General features: G+C 38.7%; 1 pseudogene; it reads left to right on the forward strand.

The window, feature by feature from the left end:
• The first annotated feature begins 264 nt into the window (after positions 1 to 264).
• On the forward strand, positions 265 to 1,526 carry LOC118835464 (annotated as a pseudogene).
• The last annotated feature ends 7,582 nt before the right edge of the window (positions 1,527 to 9,108 follow it).

Genomic DNA, 9,108 nt, shown 5'->3' on the forward strand with positions numbered 1-9,108 from the left:
ACATTCTTTTAAAACCTCAACTCATAATCTAACAGATTAAAAGAGAAGTTATTTGTCTAACAGCATTTCTGACAATGATTTCTCATGGTATCACGTATATAAAACATGAAACCTATTACCTAATAGAAGGACATCATTTCCCCCCAGTGTATTTCTAAATCTTATATAAAATTTAATACGGAATAATTCAGCATCAGTCAACTACATTACAAAAGATGTAATTAAGGTTGAGAAAACTGGGGCAACCCTAGGCCAGACCGAGGAGCCATGTTCTCCTCATCTGTGGCGGCCACTGGCGGGATGGCTCCGTGACTCAATGGCAAGAAGCTGGTGCATTCGACAGCGGGCTGCTCATGGTTCCTGAGGACCGGGCCTTCCCCAGCCCCTTTGGCCTCAACGAACCGGAGTGGGTCCCAGACAAGGGGTGTCCAAGATGTATGCAGTGTTGTTAGGGGCCGAGTAAGAGCTGAGCCCTGTCCCCCTCGGACCTCCAGGCCCAGGGGCCTGCTGAGATAGACTCGGGGCTTTGGGATGTGGGTGGAGCCAGGAGGAGGGGTCTTGCCTTTGTTGCCTCCCTAGCAATTCCAGGTCTTTGCCCGGACCTGCTTGACCACATGGAACTTCCAGCTCTCTGTCTGGGCTTGCCAGAGCACGTGGAACTTCCAGTTCTTTACCTGGACTGCCTGCCCGCAGAGAGCTTCGGGTTAGCCTGCGAAGAGAAGGGGAGGAGAGTAGGAGGAGTCGGAGCAGTCCTAGTATCCAGGTGTATTGATTTTTACCTGTCCCCTTCACCCATGTAACCAAAGAATGTACCTACATCACTAAAGATATAAAAGTGCTGCTTGCTGAAATAATAAACGGAGTCATTCACCATCTTTCGGCTCCCACCCCATTCATTGTCCGCGAGATCAGGTCCTTTGCTAGGCAAAGGCCTGGGGCTTGGGGGGAACCCCGAGTATAGTTGCGAGGCTTCAGGAGCCCGTAACACAGTGTGACATCAAATTTGACTTGATAACCAGAAAGCACCACTGTCACCACTGTGGAAAGTGCTTCCGTGATAAATGCTGCAGCAAGAAAGTACCCTTGCCTAGGATGTATTTTGTGGACCCTGTGTGACAGTGCACAGAGTGTGTGCTAGTGTCTCACAAAGAAATGGAGTTTTATGACAAGCAACTCAAAGTGCTCATGAATGGAGCTACTTTCTGTGTAACACTGGGAACATTAGAAACATCTGAAGTGATGGTTTGTCGCCTTTCTAATAATCAGTTTGTGCATGGAGATAGCCATTATAAAATTGAAATTGCTCAAATTTCAACTGTCCAGAGACTGAGGGCTTTACTCCCGGAGGAGGCAGTGCTCCAGTCACTGGTATGCTTCTCCAGAACAGGGAGCCAGGGGCTCAGGATGTGACTCAGATGAAGTTCACTGCCAGGGAAGACTCTAAATCTAACAAAAAGCATTCAGCCACCTGGTTAGCAGCCATGCATAAGGAAGCAAAACACCTCTATGAATCCCAGGACCAGTGATCATGAAAGTGTTTTAGAAGCTCTATGAAGGTTCCTGCATGTTCGCAGGTGATTCATTCTGTAAGTGCTGGAAAATGTAATCAAAGTGTTTGGAAAAACCTAAGTGTTCATTGATCTAGTGCAATATGTGCACAGTTTAGTAATACTTTAAATACAGCTTCACATTTGACTTTGTATACTTTATCGCATCGGTACTTATTGTGGGCTGAAGGAGAATCTGACCTAAACTACTGTTAAACTATCAGGTATTTTTAGCAAAATCTCTACAATGCTTATATAATATATTCTGGTTTTTCCATAGAGTACTTACTAGTAGGTTATTTCAGTGTCCTTTTTTTTTTTTCATTCTTATGGGAGTAAATCACTCAGGATTTTTGATTTATATTTGGAGGTAAAATGTCCTGATGTTGGGCTTTTCATTGCGAAGAAAACCTGCCTTAGATTGTTTTATACAATGTTCTTTTATGTCACTAATTGGACCTAAACAAACTTTTGATACTCACCGAGAGAAAAGTTTGTAGCTTTTGTGGTCCAGGCTTTACACTTTTCACTTGATTAAGATGATTGTACAGCAATTTGTACATAAAACATGATTAAAAACTATTTTGAGAAATTCAAATAAAAAGATGTCATTGCTCCATACTGGACCACCCAATCTGGTATAAAAATATATTATGAAATCAAAAAGCAATAATGTTAGTTAACATTTATATAATGCTTACCATATGAGAGGCACTGTGTCAAGAACTTCACAATTATATCATTTTGATCTTCACAACAACCCTGGAAGGTAGGTACCATTATTCTTTTCCTCTTTACATATCATGAAGCTGAGATAAACAGAGATGAGCTAACTTGCTTAAAATCACACATGAGGCAGGAGAGAGGAAGAGAGAGAGGGATAAAATCTGGAACTTAAAAAAAAAGTTTTAACATCTAATTGGGGGAAACAGCTAATAGATTTCTGACACAGGAGTGTAACTCAGGTTTCCCTTCATTTTCCCAGGCTTTCTTTTTTTCTTTTTTTTTTTGCATTTGATGCCACAATTAATAGGAGACTTATTTCACCACATCATAATTTAGTTATAGGACAAATTTCAAACAACTCAAATTTGGATTTACAAGCACAAAATCAAAATCTCTATTTTCCAGGGCTATTACACACTGGCAATCTAAAATTTAGAGCCCAGAGTTAACAATTAGCTCATTTTCAAAGGTTGTGGTAGCACTTTCACCTTTCCTTAAACTTTCTATTTATTTTCTTTCAAAAGTCACCCAAACTACCAAATCAGTTCCATTCATATTAATTACCTAGTCTCACCCTTTCTTTCCCTAAGGCTTTTCAGTTTTAACCCCAGGCAAAAGATAAGGAACTTGAAGTTCAGGAGATTCTAAAGACTGGGCAATACATCCCTAGAATGGTTTTTTGGGGACAGAGAACTTGTGTTTTCTAATCACATCCCAAACTATCTCATCTTCACTCATGCTATTTCTTCTTTGTAATTTAGCAAAAAAAAAATATTTAGGAACCCTGATTAATTAAAATACTATTACCTTTTTGGCTTCCTAAGAGCTTTCTTACATTACATTCTTACATTTCTTGCATTACAAATGCATGATTTTTTTCTAATATTTTTTGGTGACCTTGCTTCTAATTTATCTAAAATTAATTCTGTTATATAAAGCTTCGAAAATTCTACTTAAGGCTTCCCAAAAGATATTCCTAATTACTTTCCTCCTTCCAACCCCATCATCATGACTATCTGTCCCCATTATCCAGAACAGGGTCTGGATCTGGCAATGGTGGGGGTGGGATAGATGTTCCATCTTTAAGAACTCCACCATTTCCATTCTTCAATTAAATTTTACTCATTTTTAAGTTGTTCCCTTACTGAAACAAATGTTTTACTTTTCATGGTCAAGAAAGAGTTAATATCAGGTACTGCAAAGTGTAAAACCTTTCCCCCCCCATTCTGGGATTAATTTCAAACTAGCTGCCTTCCTTTATTATACTAAAACATTAGATCTATTAATCTTTATGGAAAAATAATATAAGTATTGTTTGCCCCCAAAACTTTTACAGAATTTAATTTTTATTTTTCTTTAAAACAAATTCTATGATACCCCAAAATTCACTAATATATGTTAAGCTTCTGCTAAATGCATTATTAAAGAGAAAGGGATAAATTCCTAGAAGAACCTAAAGTCCCTGGAGTTCTCCCTTGCATTCTTAAAATGATTAAACTCCAATCTTCTTAATCTCCAAACTGCCACCATCCACCAAAAAAAAAAAATTAGCTGTTAACATAATTTGTAATCTGTAATTCATTTATAATCCCACAAGTTCCTACAAGGGGTGGGAGTTCGGGGGAGGGGAGTTTTCCTTTCTTTGGTTATCTGATGTTATCTGGGTAACCCAGTTCTGGCCAGGGTGGAAATAAGGGAGAGAAAGTGAAAGCATCTTGCAGGATTTTTCTTTTTCTTTTTCTTTTTAATCTCCTATTGAAAGTCTAAAGTGAAAGTAAGTCCTACTTACTGGGACAGAGAATTTAAAATCAGATTGTAGAAAGATTGAAGAACTGCTTCAAATATAAAACTTCATTAATCTTCCCCAGCATACAAAACTCTTTGACTTCAAATTTTTAGCACTCTTTATGGCCGACTATATGTTTCCCTTAGAAATCTTTCAGCCTTAGCAGAATCTATTAACAACACTAAACATGACACAAGAGAAAAGATTTTTCTGGGCATTTTACAAAAAAAACAAAAACACAGACAGAACCATAAGACAAAGCTACTTGCTAGCCTCTTTCTCTCTTACGAAAAGCCCAATCTCAAAGCCTTTAATTTGCTTTAATTCAAAGTCTCTTTTTCAGGACAATTTTGCAACCCATTTGGATTTCTATATGTTTTAGGATAATTTGAGACCTCTTTTATTCACCCTCTCCACTCCTATATGAGAATTTCCTTAAGTAGGTGTCAGTTTAACAGTGTACACTACCTTTGGCCTCATGCAAAAATAAATTTTTCCAGGGGTTTTCCCATTGGGATGCTAGTCTTTGGTCCTATATTTTCCCCAAGGATACTTCCTCAATAGTATGGAAGCTTCCCCTAGCGTATTTCCCTAAGGTTACTTCTCCCATATTGAAGAGGTTCACCTTAACCTACTTCCTGTGGCTATCTACTTCCCAGCATTGTAGAGACCAACCTTCCTCAGCAGTGTGAGGGCTAACCATTAGCTAAACATGAGAGTTTTCCCAATTCTTCACCAGCAAGCAATATAATGGGGTTTACCTAGCCCAGCAAACAATATGGCGGCCTACCTTACCTTGGAAAAAAATAAAATTAGGGCAGGAGTCTGACCTCCAGGGGAGTCTTCCATGAAAAAATCCCTAGGTAAAAGATTAACCAGAGTACTCTGTAGAGGTTTTCTGAAAGTCTCTCCTGTCTTTCAATCTGCCTGGTTATACCAAAAACTGATATGTAGATAGATTGAAATGACTGAGGAAACAAAGGTTTGAGTTTTGAGTATATTGATTTATTTTAGCAATGCATGCTGTCGCATACAAAATCTGGACCAGAATTCCTCAGCTTGGTACTGGACCCTGAATACAGGGAGAGGCAGGTTTTGATGCATTAAAAAAAATAAAAACAATTAACAAGATATTAACCAGGATACAAGATTAGTTAATTTGACTTCTAATTGGAGGAAAGATTAGGGGCTTTCAGAGTTAGGGGTGGGGAGAGCTAGTAGTTGTAATGTATGTCTGAATGTAAAACAGGATGTTACTCAATTCCTACAATTAGGAAGCAGGTGGACTTTATAGGAAAATGAAACATCTCAAAATTGAGTCGTTTTTACAAGATGGAGTATTTGGTTCACACAATTTCCATAATCCTCTTACTTGACAGCCTAGATGAATCCTCTTGAGAGGATTTTAAGACATGGTCAAGATTTGCCAGCTTCCCAGAAACCATAGACATTACTTAGGAAGGGGAAAGGTCCCAGCAGTAACAGCATGCATGATACATGTTCCTATTATACTAGATTCACTGATCATGGCAACAGCTATTTGTTCACCATGCTTCAGTGTGAAACACATTAGGGCTTAGCTTACCACATATGTGTAAGGAGGGAGAATGAAGATGAAGACTGGAAAACATGGTTCCAGTGCCAACTCTGCTAATCGAGAATGTCAGTATCCTCAAGCAGAATGATGGAAACAGAGTAGATGGTGGGAGAGGACCTGGCTGTCTTAGAGACCCAGAAGAGTTAACCCACATCCAAGTACATTAGATTATTTTTCCATCTCAACATATCATAGGAAGATGGAGGACTATAGCCACTGTGAAGGAACTGAGGCAAAAAGTCCTATGCAGGCCTTTCTAGCACATGTAATAGACTGGGATATGTGGCCATGTGTCATGGTACAAAAGAGTCACAGATGGGATATGATGCTGTGAAATTGCCAAGAGGTTTCAGCTATTAGTTGTGTCATTCTGTTTTGGGAGCTATATAACAGTTCTACTGGACTTAGGCTAGGACCTTTTGTGGTATACACCAAGCAAGGAATAGATCCACTATGGAAATAGAATAATAAACACAGGAAGCTGAGACCAAGGTGGAACCTTGGTCAGTCACTTTGGACCTATTTGCCAGCTGATAGGAGCTAGGGCAACTCAACATTTAATCAAAAGAAAGCTGGAAATGGTGTTGTTCAGAGCCCAATTGATGGCAAGATATCACCATCTCAGACCAGGTGTACAGCAATGAAATGTTGCCACATAAGGGTATTCTAAAAGTGTCAATGTCCTTGTCTGAGGAAATTCTGAGATCCTTGAAGAAGATAATTTCAATACTCAGAGAAAATATTTGGACCATAGAAAATACAGGTCAGGAAGAGGCAAGGCCCTGATATTCCCACCAGAAGTGTCCATAGCCTAACATTAATGTGACTTCTCAATCCATTGTGTAAGTGAGGAAGAATAGTTAAATCAAAAGTAGGACCTAAAAAGAGCTATTATAGAGGTAGGACCATCCAAGACACAAACCCAAAATAAAAAAAAATAATTACAACATCTAAAAGCAAAGGGTGAAATGAAAATATATCCTGAATATAAGGTCAATTAGAATTCTCCAAAGAAAGGAAGAAAAGGTTTATTTTTTTTAAGTTATCATATGTGATCTCTAGATGAAATAGTTGGGGAAAATGAGAACATAAGAACAAAACTCGAAAGGAGAGTTGACAAATTTGTACAAGGGATATAAAATCTTATCCACACAGTAATCTCTGAAAATTAGAATGGCACAAATAGAAGTTAATGTTTGCATGTGATAACAACAAATAATAATAAAAAACAAACAAAAATACAAATTGAAAAAAGTGAGGCATCTCCTATCACTTGTATATTTTAAAAAAAACTGACCTAGAGAATGGAACAAGGAGGCATAACGTATAATTTTTTTTCATGAAAGTACTCAATAAACTATTTTACAGAAGATGGGTAAGGATATAAAGACAAAAGTAAAACCATACCTTGTTTCAAGAAGTAAAAGTCAGGATTGAAGGAATAAGGTTACAGTGAAGATGAAACAGTAGGCAGAGAGGAATTTCAGAGTTCTCAGTGTTAGAAGTGGAACAAATACAAGTGAAGACTAGATTAGAGATATAACAATTTAAATGTGAAGCTGATGTGGAATAAGGTGGTCAGGTGAGTTTAGGAGGCTGATGAACTGGGTGGTAAAGGGAGAAAAGAGACGTCAACATGTAAGCTGAAGTTCCATATCTGAGCACTCAAATGGAAGGATTAGGAGGATGGAGAGAATAATTCTAAGTTTGTTTTGAATTCCTTTAAAAAAACAGAGGTAGGTGGTGGAGCCAAGATGGTGGAATAAAAGCAGAGACTTGTTTGAGCTTTCCCCCAAACACCTCCAAATATTTGTAAAAAATTACTCTAAACAAATTCTAGAGTAGCAATGCCCACAAAATGACAGAATGAAACAAATTTCCAGCCCAAGACAACATGGAAGGTTGACAGGAAAGGTCTATTGCACTGAGCTGGGAGAGGAGCACAGACCAATGCTGGCCACACCAGCAAAGTTGGGCCCCTGGTAAACTCAGAGAAGGCCTCGGAGCACCGACTCACTGGCCCTGCAGAGGTTTCCAGACTTCTCAATCCACAAATGCCAAAAACAATTTAGAAGGTCAGTAGGAAAGGTCTGTTGGAACTGGGTGAAAGAGAAGCACAGTTGGCCCTGGGCATGGGACAGTGGCAGTGGCTTCTGTGGCAGCAGCAGTGGCTGCTTCCAGAGCTCTAAGCCCACAGAGGTGGGGGGATCGAGCAGCTGATCAGAGGGGGATTGTAGAGATCTCTTTGCTGATGCTGAGACAGGATTCTCTTGCTTTACCTGTGCTTTGATCTGTGTCACAGTCCCAGTTGGTGATTCTGGGGAGAGGAGGAGTGCTGGCTTGGCAAACCTTGTGGTGACAATGAAGGGAGAATCCTCCTCATAGTTCCAAGGCAGAAAAGATTTGTGCTTGTGGTCACTCACAGATCAGAGAACAGACTAGGAGAGTAGTAAACACCTCTCCTTAGATGATACCATGTGGGAAGAACTGAACATTTACAAGTCCTAGAACTATCTTTGAAAACAACTGCACAAAACCCCTAAAGCTTGGGACAGTACATTCTCCACACTGAAAGCAAAGTCCTACCTTAACAAGGAGCTAAAAATGTCAAGTAATTGGCTGGAAAAATGAGCAAACAATGGGAAAAAAACCAGACTATGGAATTGTACTTTGGTGACAAGGAATATCAAAACATACAGCCAGAAGACAACAAAGTCAAAACTCCTACATCCAAAGTCTCCAAGAAAAATATGAATTGGTCTCAGGCAATAGAAGATATCAAAAAGGATTTTGAAAATCAAATAAGAGAAGTGGAGGAAAAGTTTGGAAGAGAAATGAAAATGATGCAAGAAAATCATGAAAAGATGAGTCAATGGCTTGCTAAAGGAGACTCAAAAATGCTGAAGAAAATAACACCTTAAAAAATAGACTACCTAAACTGGCAAAAGAGGTCCAAAAAGTGAATGAGGAGAAGAATGCCTTAAAAAGCAGAATTGGTCAAATGGAAAAGGTGGTCCAAAGCTAACTGAAGACAATAATTCCTTAAATATTAGAATGGAGTTGATGGAAGTTAATGACTTTATGAGAAATCAAGAAATTGTAAAACAAAACCAAATATGAAAAAAAAAAATAGAAAACAATGTGAAATATCTCGTTGGAAAAACAACTGACCTGAAAAATAAATTGAAGAGAGTTAATTTGAAAATTGTTGGGCTACCTGAAAGCCATGATTGAAAATAGAGCCTAGACATCACCATTCAAGAAATTATCAAGGAAAACTGCCCTGATATTCTGTAACCAGTGGGTAAAAGAGAAATTGAAAGAATCTACTGATCAGCTCCTGAAAGAGATCCCCAAAGGAAAACTCCTAGGAATATGGTAGCCAAATTCCAGACTTCCCAGGAGAAAATATTACAAACAGTCAGAAAGAAACAATTCAAGTATTGTAGAAA

Source organism: Trichosurus vulpecula, chromosome 2, assembly GCF_011100635.1.
Source record: "Trichosurus vulpecula isolate mTriVul1 chromosome 2, mTriVul1.pri, whole genome shotgun sequence".
In the NCBI taxonomy this organism is placed as follows: domain Eukaryota; kingdom Metazoa; phylum Chordata; class Mammalia; order Diprotodontia; family Phalangeridae; genus Trichosurus; species Trichosurus vulpecula.